We start from the raw sequence: 23,534 nt of genomic DNA, 5'->3' as shown, positions 1-23,534 counted from the left end.
CCCTTTATAAAGCATTGGTACAGTCTATAGTGTATAATACTCCCCCTTTATAAAGCATTGGTACAGTCTATAGTGTATAATACTCCCCCTTTATAAAGCATTGGTACAGTCTATAGTGTATAATACTCCCCCTTTATAAAGCATTGGTACAGTCTATAGTGTATAATACTCCCCCTTTATAAAGCATTGGTACAGTCTATAGTGTATAATACTCCCCCTTTATAAAGCATTGGTACAGTCTATAGTCTATAATACTCCCCCTTTATAAAGCATTGGTACAGTCTATAGTGTATAATACTCCCCCTTTATAAATCATTGGTACAGTCTATAGCGTATAATACTCCCCCTTTATAAAGCATTGGTACAGTCTATAGCGTATAATACTCCCCCTTTATAAAGCATTGGTACAGTCTATAGCGTATAATACTCCCCCTTTATAAAGCATTGGTACAGTCTATAGTGTATAATACTCCCCCTTTATAAAGCATTGGTACAGTCTATAGTGTATAATACTCCCCCTTTATAAAGCATTGGTACAGTCTATAGTGTATAATACTCCCCCTTTATAAAGCATTGGTACAGTCTATAGTGTATAATACTCCCCCTTTATAAAGCATTGGTACAGTCTATAGTGTATAATACTCCCCCTTTATAAAGCATTGGTACAGTCTATAGTGTATAATACTCCCCCTTTATAAAGCATTGGTACAGTCTATAGTGTATAATACTCCCCCTTTATAAAGCATTGGTACAGTCTATAGTGTATAATACTCCCCCTTTATAAAGCATTGGTACAGTCTATAGTCTATAATACTCCCCCTTTATAAAGCATTGGTACGGCCTCACCTGGAATATTAGTCTGTTTTGGCACTGTCCATAAAAGGGAAAAGAGTGAAAAAAAAAGTTTTGGGCACCTGTCCATAAAAGGGACACTGCGGAGTTGGAAAGGGTGCAGAGACGCGCGACTAAACTAATATGGGGCCTGGAACATCTTAGCTATGAGGAGCGATTAAAGGAGTTACAATTGTTTAGTCTTGAGAAGAGACGTATAAGGGGGGATATGATAAACGTATATAAGTATATAAATGGCCCATACAAAAAATATGGAGAAAAACTGTTCCAGGTTAAACCCCCCCAAAGGACGAGGGGGCACTCCCTCCGTCTGGAGAAGAAAAAGTTTAGTCCAAAGGGGCGACACGCCTTCTTTACCGTGAGGACTGAGAATTTATGGAACGGTCTACCTCAGGAACTGGTCACAGCAGGAACAATTAACAGCTTTAAAACAGGATTAGATACATTCCTGGAACAAAATAACATTAATGCTTATGAAGAAATATAAAATCTCATCCCTTCCCCAATATCGCGCCGCACCCCTACCCCTTAATTCCCTGGTTGAACTTGATGGACATATGTCTTTTTTCGACCGTACTAACTATGAAACCAAAAACGACTTTCGGACAAGATTGAACCAACACAGGTACTCAATCAGAAAAAAACGTATGGACCTCCCTGTGTCCAAACACTTCACTGAAGCTGGACACACGGAGGCCGATCTTAAATGCATGATTGTTGACCATATTCCTCCCCCCAAAAGAGGGGGTGATAGAATAGCTCTCCTACAGGTCAGAGAACTCAAGTGGATCCACAACCTGAATACACTTAAACCCAATGGGCTCAATGTTGAATTCACTGTTTTACCCAAAATGTTGAAGCGTTAATGGGTTTAGCCTCAGATGTTGGGACACATCTACCCTGCTTAGGTGAATAGTGATCAATTCTTATTATTACATTTTCTTTTTTTCTTCCTCTTTAGTTCACATGCCTTCCGGGTACCTGCCTTGATGTCAAGCCGCGCCATAAGATTCATTGTATATACCATCGCACTCTGACTTTGACTCTTCTACCCCTGTGGAGACAGCATATGACCATCTCTTTACACACTCTTCTCTTTGGGTAATTGACATGACTCCCCCTCCATGTATTAATTTCTCCTTTCCGTCCTCTGTGCCCTTCGTATTCACAACCTGCTAAGTGACAACTGATACTCCAGTATGTAAGATTTGCATGCAGGGGCAAATTGATACAGGTCCCTGGATAGCGTGGATCTTAGGGGTTATATGACAGTTAACTACCCTATATACATTATGGGTACTGTCACAGGTGCAGGGTCAGTCCATGTCCATGGACAACACCCATAGGACACCCCCCGAACCATGACCCGACACGCACAGGACCTTGTAATCCATGCCCTATGATGAATGATTGTGCCTGGCGGAGTTATTTGGTTACTCTAATATCTTTTTCCCTTCTCTAGTGACGTGCTTTACAGATATCATACAGATATCGGTCCAAATACACCGATGCAAGTCTGGTCCACAGACGAGGACGAATCGATGGCTCCGGTTCATGCACACCGGTAATCATGATATATATGGAGAGTGGAGTTGGCTCATGCACGCCGACTGGAGTGAGTCATTACCCATTATTTCATTATCTCTTTACTTTACTTATATAGTTTGCTAGTTGACCAGTCGGTTACCATGGGCAACCACGAGTTAGTGATACCTCACTATCTGGTTCCTGCATTGGAAGAATGAGGACCAGAGATTGCAAACTATTTCCTCTACTGAAACATCTATACTTTCCACTGTGTTGCATTGTGCTGTCCCCAGGAGTGACACCTCTTCTTGTGTATACATTTTGATTATACCTACCTCATACGAACTCTCTACAACAAGCGCTTGTATATTGTGTACGGACACACAGACCTCTCTGAGCATGCGCTGGCTACGGCTCACTCCAATGTCGGGTCTCTATGGATACGAGGACGCGTTCTCCCAACCCGGAAGTACTTCTCCTCTGCTGCGCTTTGGCGCCTGAGATCAGGAAACCTCGTGGCGGGACCCCGGAAGGCATACACGGCTATACCCGGTATTTTGGATCACAGTCACTGCACTGCTTGCACTTTTAGCAAAACATGTATGTTTTCTCAACCTTTGATTATTGGATGTCTATATATGTCTTCTGCATTAAGTTTTTGCATTATTGATTGCACAATATATCAGGATCGCTTTTGTTTATGTATGTAAATCATGTATTTTCTTATGTCACATGACCCAGTGGGCGGTCTATAAATACCCACCTGTATCACTATTATTCACTTGAAAAAGCCAGTGTGAGACTGGTGAAACGTTGTCTATGCACATGATGGAATAAAACCACCTTCTTTGCTATCTGTGGAGTGCTGCATCGTATTTGCTTTATATATATATATTTTTATAATTCATAAAATTAATAGATGAAATAATTATAAATAGGGAGGATACCCTCAAAAACTATAAGAAATATTATTGATAAGAAATTTGTCCCAATAGTAATAAGTAGAAAACCCCACTGTATATTGGATAAGGCTCATCATATGAGAAAAATCAGATACGAAAAAGAGAAAAATCCGGATGGAGGCATCATCCCAAAGCAGCAAGCTGAAAAATAACAAATATGACAGGTATAAGGAGGAGATAACAGAAACAAATATGACTACACATATCAAACATAAAACTATAATAATAAAAATAAATTAAAAATTATCATAAAAAACCCGAAAGAAAGACAGGATAAACGTATCAGGACTGAAAATATACTAATCTACAGGAACGGAATGAAGCTAATATGCTTATTCAAGCCCATCGGGGCCATGGTTTTTAATTTGTGTATCCACATAATTTTCTTTGGGCCAAAAGTCGTTTCCAATCCCCACCCCTGGGGCTAATCAGAACCCGATCTATCCCACTTACCCGGAATCCAGTGGGATCACATCCATGTTTTTCTTTGAAATGCCTCGGGATAGTGCTAAGTCTTGTAGTGTCCTCTTCATTTGCTGCGGCCAAAATTCCTAGTACATGTTCTCTCACTCTTCTTCTCAATTCACGGGTAGTGAGTCCAATATATATTAATCCACATGGGCATGTACCGTGATAGATGATGCCAATTGTATTGCATGTAATTGTATGGGTGATCTTATACTCCTTGCCCTGGGAATCAAAGAAAACATTGGTGGTCCCAATATTTGTACAGGCTACGCATCTTCCACACACTTTACAACCCCATTTGGGTCCTTTGACACCAAATGCTCTTTCAGGTCTTGTGCCCCTATGGTGACTTCTTACTAGAATGTCTTTTAAGTTAGTGGCCCTTCTATATGTTACTGAGGGGTACTTCTGAACATATAGTTTTAATATGGGGTCTAAAGTAAGTATGCTCTAATATTTTTTCAAAATTCCATGGATTGCATCCGTTTGAGCGTGAAATTTGGTGATAAATCTCACCTGATTGTCTTTCTTTAGTGTCCGCTTGTACTGTAACAATGTTTCTCTTTTAGAATGTTTGGCCCGCCAGTACTCACTCCTGATCCATTTCTCACTATAGCCACGATCCCTAAACCTCGTTTGCAATTCATCCGCCTGTTTTTCAAAATCCTGTTTCGTAGAGCAAATCCTCCTAATCCTCAAAATTTGTCCTATGGGTATGCTCTGCACCAGTTTCCTAGGATGTGAAGATTCATATTTTAAAAGTGAGTTAACAGCAGTTGTTTTCCTATATAGGTCTGATTGAATCATCCCCTCATCATCCACATGAAATTTAATATCAAGAAAGTCCATGTCATGACGGCCATATTTGTATGTTAACTTAATGTTAAGATTATTGTCATTAAGGTCCGACATGAATCTCTGGAGTTCTGCTGCTGGGCCCTGCCATATAAATATAATGTCATCTATATAGCGGGCCCAGCACTGCACTCTATCAATCATGGGATGTGGATCTGTCAAAAAGATCTTTCTCTCCCAATAACCTAGAAACAGGTTGGCGTAGGCCGCTGCGCATGCCGCGCCCATGGCCGTGCCTTGTTTTTGGACATAAAATGTCTCCCGGAACATGAAAAAATGATGCGTAAGCACAAACTTAAGGATTTGGATGATGAACTCACCAAATTCGGGAGTATTGTCTGTCATGGATAGAAAGAATCTTGTTGCTTCGAGGCCATCCTCGTGTCGAATAGAGGTATATAGCGCCTCCACGTCGCAAGTCACTATAAATGCTTCTTGATCCAATTGAATGCCCCCAAGAGGGCATCAGTCGTGTCCTGTAAGAAAGATGGTAAAGTCTCCACATGCTGCCATGAGATATGATAAATCATTTTACATATTGGTTCGCACATGTTGTTGCAACCTGCAACTATTGGGCGCCCCGGTGGTTGTTGCTAATTTTTATGTACCTTTGGCAACATATAGAATGTTGAAATGGTAGGATTAGGTACCATTAAACATTCCATTTGTTGCGACGTGATTAGACCCTGTGCATTAGCATCAGTCAGAATTTTGTGTAATTCATTCTGAAATTTCTGAAGGGGGTTAAACGTTAAGCGTTGGTTGCATGCCGACTCTCTTAATTGGCGTAGTGCCTCTTTCTCATATAATTTCCCCGGCCACATTACCACGTTACCCCCTTTGTCTGATGGCTTGATAACAACATCTCTCATTTCTTTAATGGCTGCTCTCTATGCACCTGCGCAGTTATCATGACTTCTATCTCTTGATATCCCATTCATTTCTTCACTACACAACTGCACAAATAGTTCCACATTGGGGTTCATGGCAAAAGGTGGGAACTTACTTGATTTTACACGAAGATCTGCCGGGAACCAATCAGTAGATGGTATATCAGAGTGGTGTTGTTCCTCCATCAGGCTTTCCAAATTTGTCAGTGCTTCCATTTCCTCGCGAGTCGTGCAAAAATGTGAGGTAGTGGTATGGTGAAAAATCTTTTTAAAAATGAGTCTCCTAGCGAATAAATGTAGGTCCTTAACCCCTTAAGGACCGGGGTTTTTTCCGTTTTTGCATTTTAGTTTTTTCCTCCTTGCCTTTAAAAAATCATAACTCTTTCAATTTTGCACCTAAAAATCCATATGATGCTTATTTTTTGCGCCACCAATTCTACTTTGTAATGACGTCAGTCATTTTACCCAAAAATCTACGGTGAAACGGAAAAGAAAATCATTGTGCGACAAAATTGAAAAAAAGCCGCCGTTTTGTAACTTTTGGGGGCTTCCGTTTCTACGCAGTACATTTTTTGGTATAAATTACACCTTATCTTTATTCTGTAGGTCCTTACGATTAAAATGATCCCCGACTTATATAGGTTTGATTTTGTCGCACTTCTGGAAAAAATCATAACTACATGCAGGAAAATGTATATGTTTAAAATTGTCATCTTCTGACCCCTATAACTTTTTTATTTTTCCGTGTTTGGGGCGGTATGAGGGCTCATTTTTTGCGCTGTGATCTGAAGTTTTTAACGGTATCATTTTTGCATTGATAGGACTTATTGATCGCTTTTTATTCATTTTTAAATTATATAAAAAGGGACCAGAAATACACTATTTTGGACTTTGGAATTTTTTTGTGCGTACGCCATTGACCGAGCGGTTTAATTAATTATATATTTTTATAATTCGGACATTTCCGCACGCGGTGATACCATATATGTTTATTTTTATTTATACTGTGTTTTTTTTTAATGGGAAAAGGGGGGTGATTCAAACTTTTAATAGGGAAGGAGTAAAATGATCTTTATTCACTTTTTTTTTTCACTTTTTTTTTGCAGTGTTATATATAGGGACCTATAACACCGCACACACTGATCATTGTTATCCCATAGGGACCTATAACACCGCACACACTGATCATTGTTATCCCATAGGGACCTATAACACTGCACACACTGATCTCTTATACTGATCATTATTATCCCATAGGAGACTATAACACTGCACACACTGATCATTGTTATCCCATAGGGACCTATAACACCGCACACACTGATCATTGTTATCCCATAGGGACCTATAACACTGCACACACTGATCTCTTATACTGATCATTGTTATCCCATAGGGACCTATAACACTGCACACACTGATCTCTTATACTGATCATTATTATCCCATAGTGACCTATAACACTGCACACACTGATCTCTTATACTGATCATTATTATCCCATAGGAGACTATAACACTGCACACACTGATCTCTTATACTGATCATTATTATCCCATAGGGACCTATAACACTGCACACACTGATCTCTTATACTGATCATTGTCATCCCATAGGAGACTATAACACTGCACACACTGATCTCTTATACTGATCATTATTATCCCATAGGGACCTATAACACTGCACACACTGATCTCTTATACTGATCATTATTATCCCATAGGGACCTATAACACCGCACACACTGATCATTGTTATCCCATAGGGACCTATAACACTGCACACACTGATCTCTTATACTGATCCTTATTATCCCATAGGAGACTATAACACTGCACACACTGATCTCTTATACTGATCATTATTATCCCATAGGAGACTATAACACTGCACACACTGATCTCTTATACTGATCATTATTATCCCATAGGGACCTATAACACTGCACACACTGATCTCTTATACTGATCATTATTATCCCATAGGGACCTATAACACTGCACACACTGATCTCTTATACTGATCATTGTTATCCCATGGAAGACTATAACACTGCACACACTGATCTCTTATACTGATCATTATTATCTCATAGGAGACTATAACACTGCACACACTGATCTCTTATACTGATCATTATTATCCCATAGGGACCTATAACACTGCACACACTGATCTCTTATACTGATCATTATTATCCCATAGGGACCTATAACACTGCACACACTGATCTCTTATACTGATCATTGTTATCCCATGGAAGACTATAACACTGCACACACTGATCTCTTATACTGATCATTATTATCCCATAGGAGACTATAACACTGCACACACTGATCTCTTATACTGATCATTATTATCCCATAGGGACCTATAACACTGCACACACTGATCTCTTATACTGATCATTATTATCCCATAGGAGACTATAACACTGCACACACTGATCTCTTATACTGATCATTATTATCCCATAGGGACCTATAACACTGCACACACTGATCTCTTATACTGATCATTATTATCCCATAGGAGACTGTAACACTGCACACACTGATCTCTTATACTGATCATTATTATCCCATAGGGACCTATAACACTGCACACACTGATCTCTTATACTGATCATTATTATCCCATAGGAGACTGTAACACTGCACACACTGATCTCTTATACTGATCATTATTATCCCATAGGGACCTATAACACTGCACACACTGATCTCTTATACTGATCATTGTTATCCCATAGGAGACTATAACACTGCATACACTGATCTCTTATACTGATCATTATTATCCCATAGGAGACTATAACACTGCACACACTGATCTCTTATACTGATCATTATTATCCCATAGGAGACTATAACACTGCACACACTGATCTCTTATACTGATCATTATTATCCCATAGGGACCTATAACACTGCACACACTGATCTCTTATACTGATCATTATTATCCCATAGGAGACTATAACACTGCACACACTGATCTCTTATACTGATCATTGTTATCCCATAGGGACCTATAACACTGCACACACTGATCTCTTATACTGATCATTATTATCCCATAGGAGACTGTAACACTGCACACACTGATCTCTTATACTGATCATTATTATCCCATAGGGACCTATAACACTGCACACACTGATCTCTTATACTGATCATTGTTATCCCATAGGGACCTATAACACTGCACACACTGATCTGTTATACTGATCATTATTATCCCATAGGGACCTATAACACTGCACACACTGATCTCTTATACTGATCATTATTATCCCATAGGGACCTATAACACTGCACACACTGATCTCTTATACTGATCATTATTATCCCATAGGGACCTATAACACTGCACACACTGATCTCTTATACTGATCATTATTATCCCATAGGAGACTATAACACTGCACACACTGATCTCTTATACTGATCATTATTATCCCATAGGAGACTATAACACTGCACACACTGATCTCTTATACTGATCATTATTATCCCATAGGGACCTATAACACTGCACACACTGATCTCTTATACTGATCATTATTATCCCATAGGAGACTGTAACACTGCACACACTGATCTCTTATACTGATCATTATTATCCCATAGGGACCTATAACACTGCACACACTGATCTCTAATACTGATCATTATTATCCCATAGGAGACTATAACACTGCACACACTGATCTCTTATACTGATCATTATTATCCCATAGGGACCTATAACACTGCACACACTGATCTCTTATACTGATCATTATTATCCCATAGGGTCCTATAACACTGCACACACTGATCTCTTATACTGATCATTATTATCCCATAGGGACCTATAACACTGCACATACTGATCTCTTATACTGATCATTATTATCCCATAGGGTCCTATAACACTGCACACACTGATCTCTTATACTGATCATTATTATCCCATAGGAGACTATAACACTGCACACACTGATCTCTTATACTGATCATTATTATCCCATAGGAGACTATAACACTGCATACACTGATCTCTTATACTGATCATTATTATCCCATAGGAACCTATAACACTGCACACACTGATCTCTTATACTGATCATTATTATCCCATAGGGACCTATAACACTGCACACACTGATCTGTTATACTGATCATTATTATCGCATAGGGACCTATAACACTGCACACACTGATCTCTTATACTGATCATTATTATCCCATAGGGACCTATAACACTGCACACACTGATCTCTTATACTGATCATTATTATCCCATAGGGACCTATAACACTGTTCACACTGATCTCTTATACTGATCATTGTTATCCCATAGGAGACTATAACACTGCACACACTGATCATTGTTATCCCATAGGGACCTATAACACTGCACACACTGATCTCTTATACTGATCATTATTATCCCATAGGGACCTATAACACTGCACACACTGATCTCTTATACTGATCATTATTATCCCATAGGAGACTATAACACTGCACACACTGATCATTGTTATCCCATAGGGACCTATAACACTGCACACACTGATCTCTTATACTGATCATTATTATCCCATAGGGACCTATAACACTGCACACACTGATCTCTTATACTGATCATTATTATCCCATAGGGACCTATAACACTGCACACACTGATCTCTTATACTGATCATTATTATCCCATAGGAGACTGTAACACTGCACACACTGATCTCTTATACTGATCATTATTATCCCATAGGGACCTATAACACTGCACACACTGATCTCTTATACTGATCATTATTATCCCATAGGGTCCTATAACACTGCACACACTGATCTCTTATACTGATCATTATTATCCCATAGGGACCTATAACACTGCACACACTGATCTCTTATACTGATCATTGTTATCCCATAGGGACCTATAACACTGCACACACTGATCTCTTATACTGATCATTATTATCCCATAGGGACCTATAACACTGCACACACTGATCTCTTATACTGATCATTATTATCCCATAGGAGACTGTAACACTGCACACACTGATCTCTTATACTGATCATTATTATCCCATAGGGACCTATAACACTGCACATACTGATCTCTTATACTGATCATTATTATCCCATAGGGACCTATAACACTGCACACACTGATCTCTTATACTGATCATTATTATCCCATAGGAACCTATAACACTGCACACACTGATCTCTTATACTGATCATTATTATCCCATAGGGACCTATAACACTGCACACACTGATCTCTTATACTGATCATTATTATCCCATAGGAGACTGTAACACTGCACACACTGATCTCTTATACTGATCATTATTATCCCATAGGGACCTATAACACTGCACACACTGATCTCTTATACTGATCATTATCCCATAGGAACCTATAACACTGCACACACTGATCTCTTATACTGATCATTATTATCCCATAGGGACCTATAACACTGCACACACTGATCTCTTATACTGATCATTATTATCCCATAGGAGACTGTAACACTGCACACACTGATCTCTTATACTGATCATTATTATCCCATAGGGACCTATAACACTGCACACACTGATCTCTTATACTGATCATTATTATCCCATAGGGACCTATAACACTGCACACACTGATCTCTTATACTGATCATTATTATCCCATAGGGACCTATAACACTGCACACACTGATCTCTTATACTGATCATTATTATCCCATAGGAGACTGTAACACTGCACACACTGATCTCTTATACTGATCATTATTATCCCATAGGGACCTATAACACTGCACACACTGATCTCTTATACTGATCATTATTATCCCATAGGGTCCTATAACACTGCACACACTGATATCTTATACTGATCATTATTATCCCATAGGAGACTATAACACTGCACACACTGATCTCTTATACTGATCATTATTATCCCATAGGAGACTATAACACTGCACACACTGATCTCTTATACTGATCATTATTATCCCATAGGGACCTATAACACTGCACACACTGATCTCTTATACTGATTATTATTATCCCATAGGGGGCTATAACACTGCACACACTGATCTCTTATACTGATCATTATTATCCCATAGGGACCTATAACACTGCACACACTGATCTCTTATACTGATCATTATTATCCCATAGGAGACTGTAACACTGCACACACTGATCTCTTATACTGATCATTATTATCCCATAGGGACCTATAACACTGCACACACTGATCTCTTATACTGATCATTATTATCCCATAGGGTCCTATAACACTGCACACACTGATATCTTATACTGATCATTATTATCCCATAGGAGACTATAACACTGCACACACTGATCTCTTATACTGATCATTATTATCCCATAGGAGACTATAACACTGCACACACTGATCTCTTATACTGATCATTATTATCCCATAGGGACCTATAACACTGCACACACTGATCTCTTATACTGATTATTATTATCCCATAGGGGGCTATAACACTGCACACACTGATCTCTTATACTGATCATTATTATCTCATAGGGACCTATAACACTGCACACGCTGATCTCTTATACTGATCATTATTATCCCATAGGAGACTATAACACTGCACACACTGATCTCTTATACTGATCATTATTATCCCATAGGAGACTGTAACACTGCACACACTGATCTCTTATACTGATCATTATTATCCCATAGGGACCTATAACACTGCACACACTGATCTCCTATGCTGATCATTGGTTTCTCATAAGAAACCAGTGATCAACGATTGGGCAGCGAGGAGGCAGGAAGGGGCCCTCTTGCTGTCCTGTCAGCTGTTCGGGATGCCGCGATTAGCCGCGGCTATCCCGAACAGCCCAACTGAGCTAGGCGGCCACTTTCGGTTTCGCTTTTAGCCGCGCGGCTCAGCTCTGAGCGCGCGGCTAAAGGGTTAATAGCGTGCGGCGCCGCGATCGGCGCTGAGCGCTATTAGAGGCGGGTCCCGGCTTCACTATGACGCTGGGCCCGCCGTGATATGACGCGGGGTTACTGTGTAACCCCGTGTTATATCAGGAGAGCAGGACCAAGGGCGTACCTGTACGCCCTTGGTCCTTAAGGGGTTAATTGTCTGAAGTGGTCAATACTAGAAGTGGGGGAGAAAGTTAATCCTAAATTAAGTAGCTCGATCTGTGCATTAGACCGTGTTCTGTCCGATAGATTGATTACCTTATTGGCTGTACTTCTGCTTGTCTCTCCTGCGTCCATTCGGGTTATAATTCCTTCTCCTTCTAGGTATATTTCTTATCGATCTCTCTGAGGATATTCAGGATGTGTCGGACTCACTTTCTGATGCCGCCATAGTGGATGTAATACCTCCTGGATTGGTCACTTTCCGTTGTTTCCATCTATACACCTGGTTGTTCTGTAAATCACGTAGATCTCTATGGAACTTCTTAACCGTAGCCTCCTGGGTATCTTTCTCCCATTTGTTAGATAGCACGTCCATCCGCCATATCAGTCGCATTCAATTTTTCTTTCAATTCGGTTTCTATATTAGTTACGTCTGACATCATCCTCTCCAGGGTCTTGGTATTCTGTTCCATGATGAATTGAATGAAAGCAGAAGATGATTTATTGCTTATTTCTTCCCATCTGCTGTTCGATTCTTCATCAGTCTCACTGTACGAAGGGAAGATCTGGATTCGTTGGCCTCTAGGGATCAATTGTTGTGATACATACTGTTCCAACGTGGTCTTGTTCCACCATATTTCACTCTACGGTGGATCAAGTTCCAATATGACATCTTCAAGGTCTTAATATCCTGATCCGAATCCCCGTGGTATTTCCTGTAGTGCCAAAAAGGTTCCTACCTGGGGACGCCAGGTGGTCTCTGGTGCTTGCAAATCCATAGTTATGGTATCATCTGTTAGAAAATAACAGGCATTAATAGACTCCAAATAAATCTCCCTGAGGACTAAAACCGTAAACCAGGGTAGTAGAAAACAGTGTCCCAACTAACACTATATACTCCCAAGAAATAGGGAAACACTCCAACATTTATAATGAAAAGATAATTAAGTACACACAATATCAAAATGTATTAAAATGACACAGGAAAGAAATCACGGAATACATGAAAGGTAAGTCAGTAAAGACATAAGCAGAAGAAAAAGCTATCACACCCTATATTCTACCATAGTAACATGTAGCAGTCCCAACAGTAGGAGTATATAGGCAGAAAGGGAGATAAACACCAGAAATATTGCACAAATACATAATGAGCATTACCAAATACACCTGCATGTGTATAGGGGAGAAAATGTCTAGGGCAGAGAACCCCTTTAACCTCTTCAGGACACCGGGTGTATGCATACGCCCTGCATCCCGAGTCCTTAAAGGGGTTATCCAGGCAAAAACTTTTTTTATATATATCAACTGGCTCCGGAAAGTTAAACAGATTTGTAAATTACTTCTATTAAAAAATCTTAATCCTTCCAATAGTTATTAGCTTCTGAAGTTTTCTGTCTAACTGCTCAATGATGATGTCACTTCCCAGGAGCTGTGCATGATGGGAAAATATCCTCATAGGAACTGCACAGCTCCCGGGACGTGAGTCATCAGAAGCTAATAACTATTGGAAGGATTAAGATTTTTTAATAGAAGTAATTTACAAATCTGTTTAACTTTCCGGAGCCAGTTGATCTATATATATATAAAAAAGTTTTTGCCAGGAATACCCCTTTAAAGACGTGGGGCATATGCATACGCCCGTGGGAATTCCGATCCCCGCCGCTAGCCGGTTGGGGACCGGACTGGGATGCCTGCTGAAATAATTCAGCAGGCATCCCGACACATCGCCGAGGGGGGTCCTGAAACCCCCCCCCCCCCCATGTCGGCGATCGCAGAAAATCGCATGTCAATTCAGACATGCGATTTTCTGCCATTCGGGGCTGATCGGGTCTCTGACACGATCACCCGGAAAATAAGGATGATCGGAGCTGTCAGTGACAGCCCCTATCATCCTGAGGGATAGGAGCGAGGTCGCAGTGCTGCAATCTCCTCCTATCCCCTGCCATTGGTCAGAACTGATTCTGACCAATGGCAGTGCAGGATACTGGGTTGCCATGGCAACCCCCCCCCCCCCCCCCCCCGTTCTGCCCACCCCTGGATGTCGGGCAGAACGGGGGGAGAAGATGGAGGCCGGTACCTGAAAAAAAGATGCCTGGGGACCGCAGTTCGTCACTGGAGAATGGCGCAGGTAGGGAAACGACGGTGGTGGTGGTGGGGGGGGGGGTGCGGGAAAGGACGGGGGCAGTAAGCGATAGTTGTAGTTCTGTAACATCTGTCCCTTGAATTTTTTGAAAATCGCTGCTCTACTTTGAAGCCCTCTAATTTTTTCAAAAAGTAAAAATATGTCCATTTTATGATGCCAACATAAAGTGGACATATTGTATTTGTGAATAAAAATAAAATGTATTGTGAATATCCATTTTCCTTACAAGTAGAGAGCTTCAAAGTTAGAAAAATGCTAAATTTTCATGAAATTTGGGGATTTTTCACCAAAAAAGGATGCAAGTAACGCCGAGAAATTTACCAACAAAATAAAGTAGAGAATGTCACGAAAAAACAATCTCAGAATCAGAATAATAGGTAAAAGCGTTTTGTAGATATTAATTCGTAAAGCGACGGTGGTCAGAATTGCGAAAAAGGGCTCAGTCCTTAGGGGGTAAGATGTCTAGGGGCGGAGTACCCCTTTAAGATGTCAGATCACTGCTGTCCCACTGCTGGGGACCCCCGGGATTGCCGCTGTGGCACCCCGCTTTCATTACTGCACAGAGCGAGTTCACTCTGTGCATAATGACGGGCGATACAGGGGACGGAGCAGCGTTATATCACAGCTCCGCCTCTCATGACGTCACAGTCCGACCCCCCTCAATACGAGTCTATGGGAGGGTGCGTGGCGGTCGTCACGCCCCTGCCATAGACTTGTATTAAGGGGGCGGGCCGTGATGTCACGAGGGGCGGAGCCATGACGTCACGCTGCTCCGTCCCCTGTATCGCCTGTCATTATGCACAGAGCGAACTCGCTCTGTGCAGTAATGATAGCGCGGTGCCGCAGCGGCAATCCCGGGGGTCCCCAGTAGCGGGACCGCAGCGATCTGACATCTTATCCCCTATCCTTTGGATAGGGGATAAGATGTCTAGGGGCGGAGTACCCCTTTAAGGACTGAGCCCTTTTTCGTAATTCTGACCACCGTCGCTTTACGAATTAATATCTCTAAAACGCTTTTACCAATTATTCTGATTCTGAGTTTTTTCGTGACATTCTCTACTTTATTTTGGTGGTAAATTTTCGTTGTTACTTGTATCCTTTTTTGGTCAAAAATCCCAAAATTTCATGAAAATGTAGCATTTTTCTAACTTTGAAGCTCTCTACTTGTAAGGAAAATATATGTTGGCATTAGAGATGAGCGAACTTACAGTAAATTCGATTCGTCACGAACTTCACGGCTCGGCAGTTGATGGTTTTTCCTGCATGAATTAGTTCAGCTTTCCCGTGCTCTGGGGGCTGGAAAAGGTGGATAAAGTCCTAGGAAAGAATCTCCAGCCGCCAGAGCACCGGAAAGCTGAACTAATTTATGCAGGAAAAGTCATCAACTGCCGAGCCGAGAAGTTCATGACGAATCGAATTTACTGTAAGTTCGCTCATCTCTAGTTGGCATCATAAAATGGACATATTTTTACTTTTTGAAAAAATTAGGGGGCTTCAAAGTAGAGCAGCGATTTTCAGAAAAAATATCATGAAAATTGCAAAATCTGAAGGGACAGATGTTACTGAACTACAACTCCCAGCATGCCTGGCCAGTCTAGGCATGCTGAGAGTTGTAGTTTGGCAACATCTGGAGGGCTACCATTTGGGCACCACTGTAACAGTGGTCACCAAACTGTGACCCTCCAGATGTTGCAAAACTAGAACTCCCAGCATGCCCAGACAGCCTTTGGCTGTCTGGGCATGCTGGGAGTTGCAGTCCGGCCTTCCTAGTGGTTGCCACAGTAAAGATCACATTACTTTCGCTTTCATTTCTCCCCCCACCTTCGATTCCCTACCTGCGCCGTGATCTCCGCTGATGTCTGCGATGATCGCCGGGCCCCACGCATCTGGTCCTCAGGTAAAGGCCTCCATCTTCTCCCCCCTGTTCTGCCCGACATCCAGGGGTGGGCAGAACGGGGGGTTTCCATGGCAACCCCCTGTCCTGCGCTGCCATTGGTCAGAACTCAGTTCTGACTAATGGCAGGGGATAGGAGGAGATCGCAGCACTGCGACCTCACTCCTATCCCTTAGGATGATCGGGGCTGTCACTGCCAACTCCGATCATCCCTATTTTCCGGTTGATCGGGTCACCAGAGACCCGATCAGCCCAGAATTGGAGAAAATCGCATGTCTTAATTGACGTGCGATTTTCTCCGATCGCCGACATGGGGGGGGGGGGGGGGGTCCCCTCGGCGATGTGCCAGGATGCCTGCTGAATGATTTCAGCAGGCATCCCGATCCGGTCCCCAACTGGCTAGCGGCGGGGACCGGAATTCCCACGGGCCTATCCATCAGTCCTTAAGGACTTTAAAACGGGGGCGTATGGATACGCCCGACGTCCTTAACCGGTTAAAGCCGGCTCTGCTGCCACACTGGGGTCCCTGGATTGGTTTAAGTCTAATAAATGCACTAGGGCTGCAACGATTAATCAACGTTATCAATTAAAATCTATAACGGAAATCGTTGTTGCATAATCGCACATCGATTAATTGTTAGGCAGAAATGTCATAACGCCGACTCATGATCCTCAAAAGTGCAGAGAAGAAGGCCACGCCGGAAACAGGCCGCAAACCAGTCATTACCTGCCCCTACGCCTCCTGGCTCGGTATCCCACGGCCTGGTGGCAGCGGTGGCTCTGCCCAGTAACCCATGATGAAGTGGTGTTCAGTCAGGGATGTAGTGCGGTGTTGGCTCTGCTCCTTACCCGGGCTCCTCCTGCAGCCTTTGGCGCTCCATGTGACAGTGACCCGGTGAGTACTGGTCGGGCACCTCCGCGGCATTCCGGTTACTGCTCTATATCTGGATCCTAATGCAAAAAGTGTGGGGAACTTTATACTAGGTAACAATTCACCAATACCCACCTCTGAAGATGCTGGGAGTTGTAGTTTTTCAACAGCCCTCTGATTGGGGAACAGTGCTGTAGATGGGTACACGGATATCCTCCCCAATGGTATTTCATGCCTGGTCATACTAGACACGACCATCCTGGTGTTAGGTAGGTGAAACACAAAACTAATGTAAAACAGATCTTATTTGGAACTGAACATGTGACCTGGCAGAGCTGTGTGCATGTTCCCGGGTCCACGTGCCGTGGTATGATGCCGCCCTCCAGCGCCACAACAGCTTTTACCATTCTAGCAGTGATTGTGAGGAGAATACAACCTTCCTATGAATTGCCCCATAATCCGTAGAATCCCAAGCAGCTGGCCGGTTGTATGACCCCACAGTATGGCCCGGCATAGGGACCAGCCCCACCGGATCCCCAATTTATACTTTTTTCTTAGAAACTGGTCCAGACGACCATAATGGGAGACGTGTATTTTGCCTATTTTGTGGGATATTTTTGAGGGAGATAATAATTGGCTCGATGTCTACAGCTGCCGATGTCTTAAAGGAGTACTCCGGCGCGCACTTTTTTCATTTTATCCTGTCTGGGCTGCAAAATAAAAGAAAACGCACTTTATCTTACCTGCCAACGAGCCCCCGGAGCTCCGATACAGGTGTTGGGTCCCCGGGCTGTATTCTTCTTACTTCCTGTTAGTCCGGCACGTCACACGGAGCTTCAGCCTATCACCAGCAGAGGCGGGACATCACTGCGGCTGGTGATAGGCTGAAGCTCCGTGTGACGTGCCGGGCTAACAGGAAGTAAGAAGAATACAGCCCGGGGACCCAACACCTGTACCGGACTGTACCGGAGCTCCGCGGGCTCGTTGGCCGGTAAGAGAAAGTGCGTTTTCTTTTATTTTGCAGCCTGGATAGGATAAAATGAAAAAAGTGCGTGCCGGAGTACTCCTTTAAGGGGCTTTAGCAGAGACGTCTGAGGTTTTACTTATTGTGCGGCTTTCGAGTTACTTTATAATATCAGGCAGCTTCCTTTGTAAATTCATGGCTGTCCAGGGAGCAAGATGTTGCGGTATAAATCTGCTTATCCCTGAAGTCATTAGTAATAAAGTCGCTATTTGGTGTTTTCTCAACCTTCAGGCGACTTTCTCGGTCCAGGATAAACATTGTGGTACCTGGAATATGAAGGGACCTTCTAGTTCTGTTGTGACCTATAAAGTCCCCGTGTGCTTGGCTTCTCTCTGAGGGCGGAGTGAAAGAGAACATTGTAGGTAGCGGTAATATTCACATCAATCCTGGACTATAGGCACCGAGCCAATGAATGGGTTTAATGTATTATATGTAATGTCTGGGATCTGACTGTACTGGACAGAGGCAAAACTGATAGACTGTGTTATGCTAGGGTGGGGTCAGAGGGGGTGGAGCTTTCCACATGGATACAGTGATTGGTGGCTAATGATTTGCTGTGTTATGCTCCACCCCTAAGGACCTGCACTTCAGAGCGGTCACCTCCTAATGACATTGAGCCTATGCCCACATGACCACTCTGAAGAGGATATGCATATTCAAAGGTGAGTGGGCATACGCAGCAGAGGGGGCGGGGCAGGGAAGATCAGACAGCTGGCTCCTGTCTACATTGCACAAATGGGCGTATTTGCATATTAACAGAAGCTTTGAGTCTACAACAGGACCACAGATCAGAGAGAGTATTCTACCGTTTTAGGTCCAGTCCAAAACTGCATACGGGTCAAAACTGAGCAGACCGGAGTCACCGTTTCACTCCGGTCAGCTCATTAAAGTAAATGGAGTCACGGGCTGATTCGGCTGGGGTACGGGAGCGCCCGATTTGCCTCACCCCCCGCCGGATCCGGCACCTGTATGTATGTGGTGGCAGAATTGGGAACAAGCCTTTTGGGGGTGTGGGGTAGTTAGGGTGTTGCTGTTCAGGATAGTTAAGGGCACTGTTAACCCTTGTCACTCGTGACGCCAGGGTGAGGGTTAAATTCTGTAATCTTGATAGGCCTATTGCCACCCTTCCCAAGAGCAATAGGTGATGCAGAAATAAAGGATTGTCCACAACCACTGTTAACTGAAAACTTGCAGGAACTTTTACTGAAGAATTTCTGTACATGCAGCAATAGTAACAGTCCAGATAACAGTCTCTATACATATAGCTGAGCAGTGATTGACAGACGGTTGGGATCAGATAAGCCCAATTGGGCTTCTGAAGGAATGTATAGCAGAGATCCGCTGGATTTAAGGGTGCGTTTAGGTCCAGTGATCTTACTGTGAGTAGCGGGGAATTGCTTAGTATATCCGCTATGTTAGAGACCGAGGCCGCACGGCTTTGGCCTAGTAAATCGTCTTGTAAGCTGCGGAGGTCCTACCTCTTCCAGAGTCAGCACCCCAAGAGAGAAGAGATGCTGCTTGCTTGGCAGCACAGGAACAAGAGAGAGAGATTAATGGCTGCAGCTCCATTATATGGGCAGGGGCTGAGCCGTTTTGGATTGGTCCAATCAGCTGTCACTCACTGTTACATTACATTGTGGGTGATCACCTGACTATAAGCACCAAAGGTCCTTTAGAACTCTATGATTTTGCTAATCTAATCATGTGACCCGCAGGTCCTGCTACTCTCGGAACAGGTAGATAACTAAATATACATATATCTATACTTATATGAACTTCTATATAGTCATTGACTAACTGAGGGGTGACAAGGGGATAACTACAGAAGAGGGACCCCGACGTTCCTAGGGACTCTGACTATGGTGACCTCTATAAAGGTAACGTATACAATACGGTACCGGGACAACACATGTACAAAACGTGGTGTGAATGCACCCTTTCTCAGGTTCCCCCGCACTATGACCCTGTGTATTGGGTCCAGTGTGGGTGAAGCGGCCATCAGTTTCCTCCATTTTTGTTGCCCTCTTTGGGTCTGTTCTATTTTATTGTGGATGACTGTTTAGCTATGGAACGATTGTACATACCGTGTGAAAGGAGAAACTCCGAAATTATCAGTAGAGACTTCTGCCAGTACATCTGCCCCCAGTCCATGTGTCCAACCAATGGTCCTTCATGTTCCCTGAGATCTGGGGTGTTTGGTGCCTGTCTGTGGCCTTGTGAGGCATGGGATCTAATGGGTCTGTCCAATCTCCAAGTCTTCAATGTAGAGTAGCCGGGAGGAATGTCGTGGTGACACAACCTCAGATGGGAATGTGTGCGGGAGGAGGGGACCCTCTGAGGAGCTCGGGAGATTTTTGGCTTGTAAAAGTCTCACAGTTTGAAAACAATGGAAGTTCACAGAGCCGGGATTCTTTCATTACTCTTTTTGATTGACACTTTAATGAGGGCGCCAAGGGTCGACACCCTGCCAGGGGGCCGGTTCGTGCCCCGTTTATCTCACAGTCCTCTAAGACTAAAATAACACGCCAGGCTGAGTTTCTCTGGCTTGTGATCCAACAGCCCACCATGATGAATTGAGTGCCTGCAGCAAGCTGGCAGCTGACGTGTGGTGTAACCCAATCTTCCTGTCATCACAATACAATGGATTCGCTGGACTTTCTCACTGTTCACCATTGCGCCGTGAGCGCACAACTTCCCAAGGCTTTGGAAAGTGACCATAAATAATCGGCGGGGTTACCCCAGGCCTCTAATGGCTGCAGTCCTGTTCCTGGATGTATAGGTGAAGTATTACGCAGGAAGGCCATAAATTGTCACTCTTGTCTGAGGTTCACAGCGGCGGATGAGGTGGCGGTGGTGGCATTTTCGTGATTTGCACAAGCGGCAAATGGCAGCGCGCTTTTTTATGATGCAGAAAATACCTATAAATTTGGGAATTGAACGTTTAATACAAAATGTAGCAAATATTAAAACAAATAAATTATAACAAATTGGATTCATTGAAATATATGGCGCTGCACCCGCACGCTCGCAGCTTTTTCGTTTTTGATATATTCCCACTTTAGTTCTGGTAATTTATAGGGCAGAAGACAACGTTATGATATACGTCCACTTTACTCCACCAACCATGGGTTTTAATAAGACTAAGTTCTCATCTTGATTTATGGGAATTGAATGAACATTTTTAAAGCGACAGAGAATTTTTGGACGGCCTTGTGGTGTTAGGTGCCCATTCCCAATGGCGGGACCCTGTATGCCACCTGTCTTTTCTCCAGGAGGAGGGAGCCCCCCCCACCCCCCGTGTGGGAGAGGAGGAGGAGAAGTCCCTCCTTGTCCTAGGTGGAGTAATAATCTGTGGAATCCTATGTTCTAGGGCCTGGTGACATATGCTGCTGCAGGCTATTACTCCTCCTTCACGTTTTCTATAGACTTTACTGTTCTTCTATAGATAGAGGAAGGATATAGACAGCTGTTCTTCCCACTTTGTATATGAATAAATACGTTACACAATAGTGGTCTCAGTACTGAACGTTGGGGTCACCACTAGTAACGGGGGACCAATCAGAGTCCAGATCATTCTCCCCACTCTCTGTGTTCGGCTCTTAAGACCGTTTTCCATCCAGTTAAACACGTAATTTTCTGAAGCCGCCCGGTTTTCTTTTTACACCCAGCTTTCTACCCTGACTAATATAGGGGTACACAGGGGTGGGACCACCGCCATATCTCTAATAGAAAGGGCCCTCCAGTGGGTGGAGTCAGTAAATGTCGTCACAGTGTGCCAGTGATGGTTTTATAGTCCCCAGTACATACAGAGCACAGCCATTATACTTATGGTGTATCAGCTGCCACCACATGTGCGTCGTGCGTCTTGTCTTATATACTCGCCATGTTTGCCGCCGCCGCCCTCGTGGACACATAATACATTTTTTGTTTTACACAGTGATATTTTTCCTCCTGAGGGGAAAAAAAAAAAAAAGACGCCTTTGACTGATAGTAAAGTGCACAGAGTACGTGAAGATCTGCGCGCCGCCAATCGTCATCGTCTTATTTCCCATGATGAGGAGAATCACTTATCCTTTAAGGATTGGGACAGTTTGTAATATTTTTCTACAATCTTTTATTGGTAGTTTTAGGGTTGGGTCACCTGACTTATTTTCCTACCCAATTAGCATAATAAAGACCTAAATGAGCTGAAGAAAATACGTCACCTGTGATTCTACCCCGTAAGTGAATCCTCGGGTTCTGTATCACATGACTGTGACGGCCGTACAATGTAAGTCTATGGGACCGGAGAGCAGGGCGAGAACCCCTCAAACCCCCACCCATCAACACTTATCACATTTATATACGAAAGGTTCACATTAAGAAATGAAAGGTGAACATGAGAAAAATAAATATATCGGGCGGTGACCGACAATTTGTCATTCCAGGGAATCTTCACCCCGGTAAGAATCCTGCGCCGGTGCGGGTTATAAGTTGCACCTTCATCATCTTCAGGGACTCAGCGTTGGGCACGTTTCCTCCTTGTACGTTGCCAGGAGAATAAGATTTTACATAATGTTCACTCTGCCCGTCGGCTGTCACAGGATTGGGCTGCAGCTCGGTATCTCTGTCTGTAGTGCCTGACGCTGCAGCTCCCCCTCACCGGTACGGGAAGAGTCAGGACTCCACCATACAATCCACAGGAAATCATGGTGTATGGAACCCTTCAGATACATAAGAACAAGGAATCATCGGGTCTGATACATGACCTATAACCTCATGTCCCATAAGCCTCTGCCTTTTTTTTTTTTTTTTTTTTTTTAACCCTTCCTCAGATCATGACTTAAAGGGAAAATGTTTTCAAATCAATTGGTGGCAGAAATAATTTAGAAGTTGGTATAATTTTCTATA

General features: G+C 43.0%; 1 long non-coding RNA gene across 2 annotated transcripts; it reads right to left on the bottom strand.

The window, feature by feature from the left end:
* Window positions 1-4,989: 4,989 nt before the first annotated feature.
* LOC130348991 (uncharacterized) lies at window positions 4,990-22,703 on the bottom strand. Of its 2 annotated transcripts, none has more exons than XR_008886432.1 (3): window positions 20,729-22,703; window positions 12,809-13,505; window positions 4,990-5,140 (listed from the first exon to the last, which is right to left on the bottom strand). It is a non-coding gene; the product is annotated as an uncharacterized LOC130348991 (long non-coding RNA). The 2 variants fall into 2 exon arrangements; XR_008886433.1 differs by lacking the exon at window positions 20,729-22,703 and adding an exon at window positions 16,691-16,868.
* Between the last annotated feature and the right edge of the window lie 831 nt (window positions 22,704-23,534).

Source organism: Hyla sarda, unplaced genomic scaffold (genome assembly GCF_029499605.1).
Source record: "Hyla sarda isolate aHylSar1 unplaced genomic scaffold, aHylSar1.hap1 scaffold_901, whole genome shotgun sequence".
Classification (NCBI taxonomy): Eukaryota; Metazoa; Chordata; class Amphibia; order Anura; family Hylidae; genus Hyla; species Hyla sarda.
The sequence above is the reverse complement of the archived record's forward strand: the minus strand, read 5'-3'. Positions and strand labels throughout refer to the sequence as shown.